This window comes from Ailuropoda melanoleuca, chromosome 8 (genome assembly GCF_002007445.2).
Source record: "Ailuropoda melanoleuca isolate Jingjing chromosome 8, ASM200744v2, whole genome shotgun sequence".
In the NCBI taxonomy this organism is placed as follows: domain Eukaryota; kingdom Metazoa; phylum Chordata; class Mammalia; order Carnivora; family Ursidae; genus Ailuropoda; species Ailuropoda melanoleuca.
Window position 1 is genome coordinate 10,825,303 of NC_048225.1, and position 17,084 is coordinate 10,842,386.

The 17,084-nt window shown below is 37.7% G+C and overlaps 1 pseudogene; it reads right to left on the reverse strand.

Annotated features, from left to right (window-relative positions):
• LOC100477502 overlaps positions 1 to 15,315 on the reverse strand; it is a 43,774-nt pseudogene extending 28,459 nt beyond the window's left edge.
• Between the last annotated feature and the right edge of the window lie 1,769 nt (positions 15,316 to 17,084).

Here is a 17,084-nt window from a genome sequence, read left to right on the forward strand (position 1 = left end):
TCACCTGGTGGTTCAGTGGGTTGAGTGTCTGACTCTTGATTTCAGCTCAGGTCATGATCTCAGGGTCATGAGATCAAGCCCCTTGTCAGGCTCTGTGAGTGTGCAGCCTGCTTAAGATTTTCTCTCCCCCTCTTTCTTCTCTCTCTCTGCCCTTGTCCCCCCACTTATACATGTCTTCTCTGTAGAAAAAAAAAGGCAGAAGACATGAACAGATGTTTCTCCAAAGAAGACACACATGGCCAATAGACACATGAGAAGATGCTTAACATCATTCATCATCAGGGAAATGCAAATAAAACCACAATGAGATATCACCTCAAAGCTGTCATAATGGCTAAAACCAACAACTCAAGAAAGAACAAATGTTGGTGAGGATGTAGAGAAAAGGGAACCCTTGTTGCCCTGTGGTGGGAATGCAAACTGGAGCAGTCACTGTGGAAGACAGAATGGAAGTTCCTCAAAAAATTAAAAATAGAACTATCCTATGATTCATCGATCACACTAGTGGATATTTATCTAAAGAATATGAAAACACTAATTTGAAGGGATTATATACATCCCTATGTTTATTGCAGCATTGTTTACAATAGCCATATTATGGAAGCAGCCCCAGTGTCCATTGACTGATGAATGTATAAAGAAGAGGTGGTGTATATATACAATGGAACATTATTTAGGCACAAAAAAGAATGAAATGTTGCCATTTGCAACAACATGTAAGGAGCTAGAGAGTATAACACTAAATGAAATAAGAGAAAGACAAATACCATATGATTTCACTCATATGTGGAATTTAAGAAACAAAGGGGAAAAAAGAGAGAAAACAAAAAATAGACTCTTAACTATAGAGAACAGAGGGTACCAGAGGGGTGATGGGTGATGAGCTGGGTGAAAGAGGTAAATGGGATTAAGAGTACACTTATCTTGATGAGCACTGAGTCATATATGGAATCGTTACACTGTTATATTGTACATCTGAAAGTAATATAACACTGTATGTTAGCTATGCTGGAATAAAAAATAAACTTATACAAATATCATCAGCTAGTATTTGACAAAGGCAATTTAATGGGAAAATGATAGGTTTTTCAACAAGTAGTGTTGGAACAATTAGATGTCCACAGGCAAATAATGAGCCTAGACACAAACCTCACAATTTACATGTTTATATAACTGATTTGAAAATTTACATGCACACGAATGCCTGCATATTAATATTTATGTGCACATGAATGCCTGCACATGATTGCCAAAAGCTGGAAGCAACCAAGAAGTCCTTCAGTAGGTGAAAGGATAAACAAATTGTAGTACAGTCATACAGTGGAATATTACTCCACAATTAAAAAAGAGGGATCAGTTCATGCAAGAACATGGATGAAACTTAAATGCATATTGCTAAGAGAAAAAAGGCCACATACTATAATGGTCGTATTGAGACATTCTTGAAAAATATTACAAAGATGTAAAACTAATCAGCGATAGGCAAGGGTTAGGAGAGAGGAAGGGGTTAAGGAGATAGGTGAAGCACAGGAGTTTTTGGGTTTTTGTTTTTAGAAAATGTTAAGACTTTTTAAGGAGCAATTTTAGGTTCACAGCAAATTTGAAAGGAAGGTAAGGATATTTCCCATATGCCCCCTGCCACCACACATGCACAACCTCCCTCATTATACAACTCCCCTTCTGGCCAGAGTGGTACATTTGTTACAACTGGCTGACCCATATTAATAGAACAAAATCACCCACTGTCTATAGTTTACATCACGGTTCACTCTTGTTGTTGTAAGCTCTATAGATTTGGACACATGTATGATGACACATGTCCATCATTATAGTATCATACAGAATAGTTTCACTGCCCCAAAAATGCTAAGCACAGGAGATTTTTTAGGGCAGTAAGATTGATTATTCTGTATGACAGTGTAATGGTAGATGCATGGCACTATGCAAAAGCCCATACAAGCTTATAGCACCAACAACGAATCTCAGTGTATGCAAGATTTAAAAAAATCAGTTAGGAGGTTGAGGGACCCATGGATGGAATGCAGAGTGTGACAAAATCTATTACAAATGTATGACATAATTTCACTGAAGGAGATGGGGATAGGGGTAATCTAGTAACTTTGAAAATGAGTGGTGGAGATTTAAGGCTAAAGATAAAAGGAATTGCATATAAGCACTGTACTATTGGTTAACAATTCAGAAGCCATTGTATATGTATAATGGGACTGAACAAATAAGCAAATGGACGATGGCTGGTGGGAACCAGATTTTTCATTGTTGTAGTAAAGGGTTACACATAAGCAAGAGAGAAAGGATTGAGTGAACTAAATGATAAAGGATAAGAGAAATATAGTATGAATTCATGTTTAGCTTAGTACAGATTCAGATTTTATATATTTATATACATATATATACATATACATATATATACACACACAAACACACAAATTATAGATATGTGTATTATTGGTTAGTATCATATGTATTTCTGAGTTTTGTCTTCTGAGACAGACACTCTAATAGTAATAAGCATACTCAGTGCCCAGATGTTGATTTATAATACCATTCTCCAATAAAAGGAGCCAGGGCTCCTTGGGTAAATGGCTGATTCTAGGACATGGCAAGGAATGTACAAGATGAGACTGAAGCATATTATAGTGCCAGAAAATAAGCACTAAAAAAACAAACACAGAGCCAGATGCAAGAGCTCCCAATGGCCAAAGCTGTGACAATTGGAACAACAAAATAATTTGGTGTTGGATTATAACCCAAGGTATGAAATAATCAAAAGAGACCAGCTACTAGCTAATATAATTAACACAAAGGGGAAAAACCCCCCACAAATATGCACAATTAGAAACCTTAGGAGGAAAACCTCGGAAGAGAAAAACTTAAAAGTCACAAGAGATTTTTTTCACAATTTTAAGCAAATACATATAAAACTCTAGATAAAATGGATACTTAAGAAAATACAGCCTACTAAGATTGATTTGAGTGGAAAGAGAGTCCAAATAGATAAATTCATCATAGAAAAAGAAAGTAAAAGAGTGCTCCCACAGAAAATCACAAAACTAGATTGGAGGAATTCTACCAAACTTTAAACATCAGTTAATCCCAATATTACTTAAACAATTTTAGCCTACTGGAAAAACAAGCAAACACTCCTAAAGGCATTTTATAAAGTAAGTACAGTGTTTTCCCCCAAACTTGATAAAATGTATATCAAAGAAAACTACAGATTTTTGGATATTGATGTAGAAATCTTCAATAAAATATTAGCCAACAAAATCCAAACAAATATTAGAAGAAAATCATAATCTAGAGAGTTTTATTCCAGAAATATGTTTGGATCAGTTTCAGCAAATCCTTTAATATAATCCATCATATTAATAAAGCTAATGAGAAAAATGCAGTTATCTCCATAAATGCACAATAGGACTTTGACAAAATTAGCACTGATTCAGGGCGCCTGGGTGGCACAGCGGTTAAGCGTCTGCCTTCGGCTCAGGGTGTGATCCCGGCGTTCTGGGATCGAGCCCCACATCAGGCTTCTCTGCTATGAGCCTGCTTCTTCCTCTCCCACTCCCCCTGCTTGTGTTCCCTCTCTCGCTGGCTGTCTCTATCTCTGTCAAATAAATAAATAAAATCTTTAAAAAAAATTAGCACTGATTCATATGAAAAACACTCAACAAAAAGAAATTGATGGATCTTCTCCGGACATAGAAATACACTTTAGCTCAAAAGCTGGCACTGTACTTATGGGAAAGCACTAGCAGCTTTGCCACCAAAACCAGGAATAAGAGAAGGATGCCCACTATTCCACTGCAATTTAACATTGGGTTGGAGAGATAGCTAATGTAATTATGCAAAAGAAAGCAACTAGAAACATTAGACGTGGAAAGGAAAGGTTAACTTTCCAGATGCAATGGTTATTTATCATGAAAACTCCAAAATATCAATGGAAAAGTGACTACAAAAAAATAAAAGATTTTAGTAAATAACAGTTAATAAAATTATTGTATAAAAACCAAATTATTGTATAAAAACCTTGAAAACAAGTCCATACAAAAGCCCACACGTGTGTGTTTATAGCAGCTTGATTAATAATTCATGGAACTTGGAACCAACCAAGTTTTGCTATCTTAGGTGAATGGTTAGATAAAATGGTAGCACATCTGGACAATGGAATATTATTCAGCACTAAAAGGAAATGAGCTATCAAGCCATGAAAAGACCTGGGGGGCAGGGGACTTAAATGCATACTACTAAATGAAAGAAGTCAATCTGAAAATGCTACATATTCTGTGATTCCAATTACATGACATTCTGAAAAAGGCAGAACTATAGCGACAAAAGATCCCTGGTCACTGGAGTAGGGGAAGGGATGAAGAGGCAGAGCTCAGAGGATTTTTGGGGTAGCGCAAATACTCTGTATGATATTATAATGATGGGTATATGTAACTATACATTTGTCCAAACCCACGCAACTACAACGTCGAGTGAAACCTCAGCCAAACTACGGATTTTGAGTGATTAGGATGTGTCCATGTAGGTTTATACTTGGAGACGAGCGTACCGTTCTGGTGAGTGGTGTGGATAATGCGGGAGGCTGTGCGTCAACGGGTGTTGGGGGTGGGTGAAATCTCTGTACCTGCCTCTCAATTTTCCTGTGGACCTAAAACTGCTATAAAAAATAAAGCCTTTAAAAACAAAACAAAAATCTCCATAGCCTTTATATATACAGACAAAAACCAGAGAGAAGACATAGTGAAAGAGATGGCCCAATATAGGATAGCAAAATGACAGTAAAACACTTAGGGACAAATTTTACACGAGTGTCTAAGACGTCTTTGAAGAAAACTCACAGAATAACTACTAAAGGAAACAAAACTGGGCTTGAGCAAATGGAAACAAAACCTTGTTTTTGGATAGAAAAATTTAACATTATAAAGATTTTGTTTCTTCCAAAGTTAATTTGTACATTTAATGAAATTAAAATAAAAGAATAATCATTTTTTTTCTGGAGCTGGACAGATCTTTAGAGAATTCATTTGAAAGGAAAATAAGAACAGCCAGAAAATATATGGAAGATTAAAGAAAAGCAGGGGTGTGGGTAGGGTTAGACCTACTAGATATTAAAACTTGCTCATAAAAACCTCTTTAATTAAAATAGGGTTATACTGACACATGAATAAAAAGACGATGGAACAGAATAGAAAATCAGAAATATACATAATATATACAAATTTAGTATGCTATACAGGCAACCGCAAAGTCAGTGGAGGTGTATGGTGGGATTTTTAATAAGGAGATTAGCATAACTGAACTGCCTTATAGGAAAAGGTAAAGTGAGATGAATACCTCAGATCATTCAATTGGATAAATTCCAAGTGGATCAGATATTTAAATAGAAAAAGATGAAACGATTATAATAAAAAAAATTAGAAAACAGAGGTCAATTCCTGTATAATAGAGTGGGAGAAACTTTTCAATGACTCAACATCCAGTAACAATAAGGGAAACTGGACTACTTTAAGAATCACTTCTGTGGGATGCCTGCCTGGCTGGCTCAGTCAGTTGGGCATCTGCCTTCCGTCTGGGTCATGATCCTGGGGTCCTGGGATCGAGTTCTGCACCCGGCTCCTTGCTCAGTGGGGAGTCTGCTTCTCCCTCTGCCTGCTGCACCCCCTGCTTGTGCTCTCTCTCTGACAAATAAATAAAATCTTTTAAAAAATCACTTCTGCATGGAAAAAGAAATCATAGAAAAAAGTGATACAATTTGCATGTAAGAGTAATACATGCACCTGGACACCTGGATTAATGACAAGGAAGTCATTGGCCTTATCAGGGGCTATGTTGGGGGCATGTTAAAGGTGGAAACCTGATGAGAATGGATTGAGGATGAATGGGGAGAGAGGAAATGGAACAGAGCAGAGTGGAGTTGGAGACGGAAAGGAGGGGGAGGACTGGCTGTCTGGGACTGACTTGAGACACATCACACAGTAGGGACCTTCAGGTCAACCTGGAGAACAATCTTCCTTTGTGGAGTTTTGGGAAATTATAAAAATTATCCAGGCAACCACTAAAAAAGACACCAGCATCAGCAGCATTTTCCAAAACATCGTCTTTGAGGACATGATGAATGCCCCAGAAGGGATGACACAAGAGAAAAAAATCATGGAAGAAGTGAATCCCTCTGTACTCATTCATTGTTCTATTTTTACCCGAGACTTTGCTCCTCCTTTGTGAACCACTTTCTTCTTACTCTCTTACAAGTCATACCCTCAACTGTTTTGTCCACCTATTGGCTACCCATCCAGGTTTTAGTGAGGATAATTGCTTCCTCCTTTCATTATTCTGAAATGGGAGTCAGATAACCCTCATACAATTTCTCACTACACCCTATTTTCTTAGTTATAGCACTTACCACAATTACAATGAGAAGCAGAAAAATTAATTCATCAGCTTGTCCTTTGGGGGAAGACTTAGGATAGCTGATGGGCGTATAAGAATATGCTTATGTTACAAAACATTATCTAGAAAATGCTCTTAAAGAAAGTTGGTTATGTTAACTGAGTAGGGAGGTGGACCTGGGAGCTTTTGTTTTGCTGAGCACCAAGTGTGAAATTTGGAAGTGGAAACTCCTTCAGGATTGATTGCTCTGCACAATAAGGAAGAGATGATCTGACAAAGCTGGGTACTATGGGAGGGAAAGAAGGAGTAAGGGAGAGAAAGAGAGAGAGAGCAGCTCTACCCATATGTTTATGTTTGAATGGTCACGGAGAACAGAAATCAGATTACATGCATTCTAAATAGCTTATTTGGGGGTACAAGAGGTAAAGCTCCTCCTATCTGTCCCTTACCACATTCTCGGTGAAATCTAGATTATGTGAAAAGCTTTTGTGTGAACAGATTCATCTAGTGGAATCCAAAGAGGTTCCATGTTTGAATCTGGTTGGTGTGGATCAAAACCAAGGACTGCACATGCAAAATGGAAGACGGATAGTCAAGTGTCAGCTTATATCTGGTTAATCTCTGGAGAATCCAAGATGAAATTGTTTTAAATAAGGTTCAGTACACAGTCACAACTCATATTACTACTACACAAATCACTCCCTTAAGACTGAACTATGACTTCTTCCAAATTACTGAGGCATGGTTAAGGGGAATATGTAGAGGTGTTGAATTCTGGGTCTAGATTAGGGTGGGAACAAAATAAATGAATGCAAGAGACAGGACAAGGGAACAGCTCTCATCTGTATCACACATTATAGTGCAACAGTTTACTTTCTGGTCACCGACACTGTCCGTTACCAAAGAATCGGAATAATGCCTATCTCAGCATTGTATGCCCAGTGCCTAGCACAGTGTCAGACAAACACATTTGTTTAATGAATAATTTGAAAACCAAATCCCGCTTTTCAGACCGACTTCAACTTTTATTCCCTGGAGGTGGATTTTCTCAGAATGCACAGATGGTATGTTTAACAGGGCAAAGATAGAGTTGAGGTGCTACTCTGAGTCCCCTTCCTCACCACCACTCCAGAGACTGACCCAGGTCTACCCACTTTTAAGTGAATTTTGCAGTGTGTGAGTTGCACTGTGTGGTCTGATTTCTTTTTTTTTCTTACCAAGAAAGTAGTGGATATAGATGTTTCAGCAATCTTTAAAAAAAAAAAAGTACAATTACAATTGCACTTATGAAGCTCAGACTCTTAACCTCCTTGTCATAGATCTTCAAGCTTGTTATGTTAATTTTAAAAATATCGAGTACTTACTGCGTGTCAGGTACCATGGAATGTACTGGAGACAAAGAGAATCAACAAAATAAACATTTATGTAGGATTAGTATACAGTAGTAGAAATATCAAGTTCCTTTTGGTCTCTGAATAAACCATACTCTTCCATGCGCCTGAGTCTCTGCCTAAAATTCTCCTCTCCTCTTCCCTCACTGTACACTGAGAACCTGAATCGCCCCCACGCACCCAGGCAAACTTGGACAATTCCCACTGATCATTTGGGTTTGAATTTGATCACCAACTGTTCTTTCCTCAATAGTTTTAGTTAATAATTTAGTTCTCTGTGCTGCTACAGACCATTCTGCAGACCTTGGGGATTACAGGGTAGCAGAAACATGCCACCCCAAAATATGCCTCTTTTGCATAAAGATCTTTTTTCAGCTGATTATTTTGAGAAAGTGCAGACACAGGAGAAGCTCGCAGGACTGTATGAGAAAGAGCGGTGACCTTCCCCACTTTGAAGCTCCACACTGCTCTCTTTCCTTAGGCTCAGGATGGTTTATAAACCTCAAGTGCCTGGCTGCCTTTTGAGTCTCCTCTTTGTGGAGCTTTGATACACCTGTAATCAAAATTTTCATCGTGTTCATCTGTCTTTTTATTATAGGGGGATCTCAGCCAAGAACATAGAAGGGTAGAGGGAAAATTACGTTTCCTCCTCTACAGTTTGGTGACCGTGACGCGACCTGCTGAGGCACCTTATGTGCTCTGGAGCCTGCATGTGAGATCGTGGAAAACTGGCAGGAGTGGCAGGGGGTTAAGAATTCTTACCAAAGTGAGCTCTCCTGGGTCTTGTTCTGTAGTGCCTACTCCAGAAAGGAGGGTAACAGTTCGGTATTGTCCTTTACTTTTCAAATTCAGATTAGCAGGAAAAAAACGTTTGTGAGAATTTATTCTTTATATTGTGACTCTGGTTAAAATTTATCCTTTGCAGGGACAGCTGTTATTTTCCTGTTCTGATATCGTGGTTTGGCTTTCTGCCTGCCTGGGACACGCAGGCTCTTGGTTCTACATGTGTGGGCAGCTCTGCGATGGTCAGGTTTGGGGGCCCTGAAAATATGGCCAGACAGAAATGTGGGATGTACATCATTTACAGTTACTGTCTTACTGACTACTGCCAGCTCTTAGGGGAACTAAGTCTTTCTTTTGGTTATCTTTAGGAATGGCTCCGGGAGCACCTGGGTGGCTCAGTCACTTAAGTGTCTACCTTCGGCTCAGGTCATCATCCCTGGGTCCTGGGATCGAGCCCCATATGAGGCTCCCTGCTCAGCGGGGAGCCTGCTTCTCCCTCTCCCTCTGCCTGCTGCTCCCCCTACTTGTACTCTCTCTCTCTGTCAAATAAATAAATAAAATCTTAAAAAAAAAAAAAAAGAATGGCTCTGGATCTTGGGAGAACTGTATCTCTTGTACTCTCGTCTTTGGGGCTGCCTCCTGAGTCAGTAGTTAAGTCATAAAAGGTTTACTGGTTTTGGCTGAGTCTATGTCTTTGGTTTAAAAGAAAAAGGAGGGAAAAAGGACCTCAATACTGCCAGGAGTATTTCTGTTTGTCCTAGTTGAATCTTAACAAGATGTTTGAAAAGATTTGTTTTAAGGAGCTCTATAGTCAGAAATTGTCCAAATTAGAGGCTAATATTCAAAGCCTGATAGGAACATTTTTTAAAGGCCTTTTCTTCTAAGCTAAAATGAAACAATATACTCCGAGGAGAAAAAAAAAGTCCTGAAAATTTTGTAGAAGGATTTATCAAAACATTCCAGAGACACATAGCTCTAAATCTAGAACGTAGAAATCTTTAAAAATTTCCTAGTTGGAAATCTTCTCCCTGATATAAAGAAGCAAAGAGAAAAAAGTATATTTGATGGGGTGGGTCAGCCCTCTGGTATTTTTCAAGCTGTAATCCAATTCTTTGAGGATTAAAAACAACTGTCTTTACTTTACAATTGAGTCTTTATATAACCAGAAATGTGGCTCTAGAGGCAATTCAAAGTCCTCCTCGGCTTACCAACCCCAAAGCTCCCCTATTAATCTCGAAATGTTGTAAATATTTTAAAAGATCAAGACAGTGGAAGTGGAAATTTCTTACACTTAAGAAAAAGAAAGAAAACTTTAAATAGTAATTGCCATAGATTTCTGATAGTAGACAAATATACCCCAAGGACCCTAGGAGAAAACATTCTCTGTCCCCTGAAGGCATAAGTTTTACCATGTCTTTGAAATGTAAACATTCCAAGAGATGACTAAAACACTGCCTGCAATTGCCTGAGACTGAAGGAAAAAAAAAAAAAAAGAGGTTTTTCAAAATATAAACTTCTATGAAAGTTCCTTTGCCCCAAATCTAGTTCACAGCCTCCATATGACTGCTTGTCATGGGTGAATATACATCTTAAAAGTCTTCTAAATAAACATAAATAAAAAACCTTTAACCATCTGAGCAGGTAAACTTAACTTCTACCTGTTAGAAACACAATTCGTATTCAACTATTGTTTATAAAGTAGTGAGTTTTGTATTATTGTACGTGACTCATGGCTAAAATTTTATTTTTTTTAAAGATTTTATTTATTTATTCGACAGAGATAGAGACAGCCAGCGAGAGAGGGAACACAAGCAGGGGGAGTGGGAGAGGAAGAAGCAGGCTCCTAGCAGAGGAGCCTGATGTGGGGCTCGATCCCAGAACGCCAGGATCACGCCCTGAGCAGAAGGCAGACGCTTAACTGCTGTGCCACCCAGGCGCCCCCCCCATGGCTAAAATTTTAGAATGAAAGCCATAGGTCTCGGTAGCTGTAAGTTTAGATACATCTATGGATGTGTGTTATGTATACATGATATTTCTCTGACTCTGGATGGGAGTGCCAAAATAAATTTGTAAAAAAGCTCTATTTAACCGGCATAAAGAAATGTAAGCACTTATGTAAATTAAATATTCCTAAAACTCCCAGAAATATAGAAACCCAAATGTTTCCAAGTTCACATGATTTGGGATAGTCTTCAGTAAAAAAGCTAGTTTAAATTCATTGGTTTAATTTAAAAAGGCATGTCTTCAGAGTTATCAGCATTAGATATAATGCAGATATCCAAATTTTATTCTAACTGGGTTTACTAATTAAACAAACTCCTGTTATCTCTGTTACAAAATTGGTCAGCAAGAAACCTTTATGGTTTATCGCTAACGTTGTGTGATGTCTCATAAAAGTTTCATGGATAATCGAAACATAATTGTTAAGAGCAAATGAATTAAATAAAAGTAAAATAAAAGTTGAGAAATAGACTTTTTTTAAAAAAAGATTTTATTTATTCATTTGACAGAGGACAAGCAGGGGGAGCAGCACAGGGAGAGGGAGAAGCAGGCTCCCCGCTGAGCAGGGAGCCCAACAGGGACTCCATCCCAGGACCCTGGGATCAAGACCTGAGCCAAAGGCAGATGCTTAACCAACTGAGCCACTCAGGCGCCCCTAGAAATAAACTTTTCAACAATAAGATATGTCTACTAAATATTTCCCCTTTGGTAATTTCACCCTTAGAATCTTGCTAAGTTAAATGATAAAAGTTCACTGAATATCTAGATCATTTCTAAATACGGAAAATACGGACACGTTATTAATTTAGCATAAATGTACCACTTTGGGGTCCCAATTACAGAGGCACCAAAGATATCTGGATCTGTTAGTAAACATGTCATGAGCCACACTAAAAATTATGCTATGAGGAAGCATATGGTTCTAGAAATTGTGAAATGTATTCCTAGATTTGCCAATCTAAAAAATGATGATGTAACAGTTCACAATTGCTTCCTTAGTTTTCATTAGAAATTAAGGTTTTTGAAAGTGAAGCGTTCTAATTAATATATGTAATTAAAACCAAATAAGAGGAACAACTTTGTATGCTAGGAATGTAGGATGTGTTTTTAGCTGAGAAAAGGTATGAAGTATGGAGATGTGTTTAGATGTGTAAGAGAAAAAAATATTCTCCTAAAGTTGAAAAATCGGTTATTTCAGAATGAGAAAGAGGAGAATAAAGGATAATAAATGGATAAAGTAATTTGGGAAGAGAGGCAATCTGACCTTGTATAGTCACACTGGGTCTAAGTGAATAATTTTATTATAAGGTTTTGAATACTAAGATTTAATATCAGTAGTGTACTTCTGTAAAACTAAAAATTATCTTTCATCTGCGAAAAGGATAAAACTTTCTTAACTATTGGTCTGTTCTTGATAAGACATTGTGAAAGTTTTTCTGTACCTTTTAAGTAACATATCTATAATGCAAAAATTTGTGTCTTACCAAAATAACTTCCTATGTTTCAGGTTGTCTTTATCAGGTCTTCGTTTACTTAAAAAACAAAACAAAAAAACCAAACCAAGTCTTCTCAATATGAAAAGAGCTAAGTTTTAGGGGTGCCTGTGTGGCACAGCGGTTAAGCGTCTGCCTTCGGCTCAGGGCGTGATCCCGGCGTTATGGGATCGAGCCCCACATCAGGCTCCTCCACTGGGAGCCTGCTTCTTCCTCTCCCACTCCTCCTGCTTGTGTTCCCTCTCTCGCTGGCTGTCTCTCTCTCTGTCAAATAAATAAATAAAAAATCTTAAAAAAAAAAGCCCTCAACAAAAGTTTACAGGGAACATACCTCAACATAATAAAGGCCATAAATGAAAAACCCNAGAAAAGAGCTAAGTTTTGCACACAACTACGTAACCTTCAATATCTGCCTTTAAATTGTATGTCACTTTGGTTAAATACACGATTAAGTATTGTTTCATAGTGATCTGTGTCCTATTTAGTCAAGTGTCCAAAACCTTTTGATATTTTGACAAACTTCTCATTTTGACCTTTTGGCTTCTGAACTAATTTTGGGATTTTCTACAGGATCCCTGAAAGATCTCAAAATAGTTGTTATTCCTCTTTATAAAAAAGAAAGTCATTACACTAGGCTTATCTGATACGTTAAATTGCATGGGAAGCATCATCAAACAAGAAGTGATGCTAAACATTTTTTAGGTTATATTTGTATGGATTATTAATATTAGCATTCCAGAAATTATATAAGATTCCTAGGAATCTGATTGTCCTGCTATAACGTTGCTAGTTACAATTATAGTTATCTTAAAATGTATGTCATAAAAACGACCAAATTCCCTCATCAAGTACCTTAATATAAATTCTCATCAGATCTTTAACCATGGCCATTTCTTAAAATTGAAGTATAGCTGACATATATCAGTTTCGGGTATACAACACGGTGATTTGACAATGACACACGTTATGCTGTGCTCCCCTCCATAAGTGTGTTTACCATCTGTCACCATACAATGGTGTTACAATATTATGGACTATATGACCTATGCTGTACTTTTTATCTGTAGGACTTGTTTTATAACTTGAAATTTGTACCTCTTAATCTCCTTTACCTATGTAGTGCATCCCCCAAACCCCTTCCTACTAGTAACTGCCAGGTTTTTTTTTCCCCCTCTGTATTTATAATTCTGTTTCTGGTTTGTTTGTTCATTTATTGTGTTTTTTAGATTCCACATGTAACTGATAACATATGGTATTTGTCTTTCTCTTTGACTTATTTCACTTAGTATAAAACTCCATAGGTTCACCCATGTATTTGGAAATGGTAAGACCTCCTTTTTTCTAATATTCCATTTTGTGTGTGTGTGTGTGTGTGTGTGTGTGTTAGAATCCACATGTAAGTGCAAACATGTGGTATTAGTCTTTCTCTGACTTATTTCACTTAGCATAATACCCTCTAGGTCCATCCACGTTGTCTCAAATGGCAGGATCTCTTTCTTATAGCTGAGTAATATTCGTGTGTGTGTGTGTGTGTGTATACACATCTTCTTTATCCATTCATCTATCAATGGACCCTTGGGTTGCTTCTATATCTTGGCTGTTGTAAATAATGCTGCAATAATCATAGGGGTGCAGATACCTTTTTGAATTAGTGTTTTCATTATCTTTAGGTAAATACCCCGCAGTGGAATTATTGGATATGGTATTCCTATTTTTAATTTTTGAAGAACTTACATGCTGTTTCGTGTAGTGGACGCACAAATTTGCATTCTTACCAAAAGTACATGCAGGCTCTTTTTTCTCCACATCCTTGTCAATTTTTTCTTATCTTTTTGACATTAAGCATCCTGACAGGTCTGAGGTGGTATCTCATTATGGTTTTGATTTGTGTTTTCCTGATGATTAGTGATATTAAGCATCTTTTCATGTGTCTTTGGAAAAGTGTCTATTTGGTGCCTCTCTCCGTCCATTTAAAAAAATCATGTTTTTTCTGGTGTTAAGTTGTATGCGTTCTTTATATATTTTGGAAATTACCCCATTACTGGATATATGGTTTGCAAATACCGTCCTGTTTGGTAGGTTCCCTTTTCTTTTAGTGGATGGTTTTCTTCATTGTGCAAAAGTCTTTTATTTTGGTGTAGTCCCAATGTTTTTGTTTTTGTTTCCTTTGCCTGAGAAGAAAAAGTTTCTAATGCTAGATGTCCAAGAGATTATTGCCTATGCTGCCATCAAGGTTTCAGGTCACACACGTAGGTCTTTAAAGAAGTCCAGTTTGAGGTGTGTGTGTGTGTGTGTGCGCGCGTGCGTGTGTGTGTGTGTGTGGTATAACAAAGTGGTTTTATGTATGTTGTCACATTTTATATCTTTTTATTTTGAGTACTCTTACCTAATGTTTAGATATAATTAATTGTACTTTTGTCCGCTAACCTTCACGCTAACTTTGCAAGTGATCCATCTACTACTTTTACTGTATGTTTGCTTTTACTCATGAAACTTTTAAAAATATTTTTCTCACTCTGATGATGGCCTTTTTTCCCCTTGGAAAAGTCCCTTAACATTTCTTTTAAACCTGAATTAGTGGTGATGAACTTCTCTAGAACTTTTATTTGTCTGTGAAACTCTGTCTGTCCTTCCATTCTGTATGAGAACCCTGCTGAGCAGTGTTCCTGTTACAGGTTTTCCCTCCAGCACTTCGCTATATCGTGCCATTGCCTTCTGGCTTGCACAGTTTCTTCTGAAAAATTGGCTGACAGTCTTACGGGATTTTTTTTTTTAAAACCATGTCCATTTTTTCTTTTGTCATTAAAGACAATTATTGTTTCTCTGATACTGTTCACGGAGATTCATGGAAAGGACTCTGACAAGTACAGAGTTTTGATAACTTTCTAATCATACCACTAAACTGAGTAAGAATTTACAGCACTCTAAGGAAACTGATGGCTTTACACAACTGCTAACAAAAGATCAAGATTGGCATGAATTAATTACATGGAACTGAATATATTCATGAGGATAAGTGTAATTTTTTATGACTTTTTCTTTGAAACATTTACTGGTTTATAATGTTTTGTTTTTCCAGATTTAAGGGAACTTTTCCCTCTTTTCTCTTAAGCTATCTGTGACTTCCAGAAGTTTGGAAAATTGTATCTTTGTGAACAAAAATGAAACAATTGCTTTCTCTCCCTACCTACCTCCTCCAGAATTCGAAACTCAGAGAGTAGTCTTATTTCCATTGCAACATAGTTATTTGTGTAAGCTCAATAAAAATATGTTCTTTCTATAGCAGGACACAGTTGGAAACACTGGTTCTATTACCAAAGCTTGACTGTTCTCTTTGAGAACAACATGCACAGAATATTATATGACAAGACAGTTTTAAAGGATTAAGGTTGACTTTACGAAACCAATAAATCCCCTCTGGAAAATTGCCCTGGCTCCTTGCTCACTTGGTTCCTGAAATCCTTACCAGGTGAGTAAGGAAGGTCACTTCCTGGAGCATCAGATACCTCAGGATATTTTGGGGACTTCAAGAAGAGAAGAATCATCCCAAATCTATAGGTATTTAGCAAAGTCTGATGGCAAGTCCTTAACTTGGATTTCTAGCCTCAAGAGGTTTTTAAAAGTCTAACCTGAGATTCCTTATAAAAGGAAACTTTAAAAGAGCCTACATGGTTAATCACTACTCTCGCTGCAGATACCTGAATAATCAGGCTGAGTGTAAGGAGGCTAGACTGATTCTGCAAACAAAGTAGTCTCAAATTATATCTCTGATAGAAATAGGGTTGACTATACATTGAAAAAAATATTTCAGTGGGAAACTATCATGCATCTCTGGGGATATTAGATTCTAGACCTATTCATTGTTTTTAAGATTTTGTTATTTACCCACAAGCCCAGAGCCTAAATTCTTCTAGCTTCCTCAAATATCTGGCTACATGTCTCCTAAGTAACATTTCCAATTTCCCCCCATCCTTCTGATTTGAAATTACTAGGAACAGAGTTTGCTTTTCCCCCTGCAAACTAAAGCTGGACAACTTTATATAAACTAAAGAGAAATCACCACAACAGCTCACGTATGGACAATTTTTGTGCCTTTTGCTGTTTGAGCCACTCAGAAAGATCACCAGAGACATTCAAACTGCAAACCAGGAGAATCTCTCCAATTGTCACTGCCTGCCCTTACTCCCATCTGATGATGCTTCCAGCCCAACATCTAGAAATCTTACCTCCCTCGGGACTGGGGAAGATTTATAGTCTGCTCCAACCATTAAGCATTATTTTTCTTTTGTTTTCATAGTAATGCCTCTTTTTAAATACTAATCGCTGACACCATATAGGCCTAATTGGGACCCACATGCATCACCACATCCAGATGAGACAAAACCGTTTAACTGAACTGACCTATTCTCAGCACTAAGAGACTAGTTCAGTGAGACAGGGAGCATTCTGCCAACTCATCTTTTGAACTGTGACATTCTTGAAAGTTTCAAATGTTAAATAAAGAGTATCAGATTATGCCATTCCAAAGTACGCTTTTTTGGCATAAGTTCCAGACCCCCTCTTCCTTTTCCTAGCCTAGGAGTATAAATCCGTGTATTGCAAAAACACCTCCTTGCTCAGCTAAAAGATAATCAAGTGCAACTTTGGCCACAGAGTCCAAGGGTTTGTTGGGCAGCTGTTGCTTTAGCACCAGGCTCTGCAATATCCTTCAGAGTTAAGGAGAAGTTCTTGGTGATAGCCTCATTGACACTTACTCGCAGCCAGGGGTGCATGTATCTGCCAAAGGAAGCAGATTTTGAATTTCAAATACCTCCTGGTAATTCCTTTTACGTCTGTGGCTTAGAGCTAGGAAGGTGAGAGCCATCAGGGCCAGTAAGACTTTAGGTTCTGTAGGCTACATGGATGCTTCTATTCTGGTCAGCCTTGCCTTATGTCTTTGTACAGAGCCTTGGTGCAAGTTTCTCTGGGTTTGGGGTTGTTAACCAGTGACAGAGAAATGGAC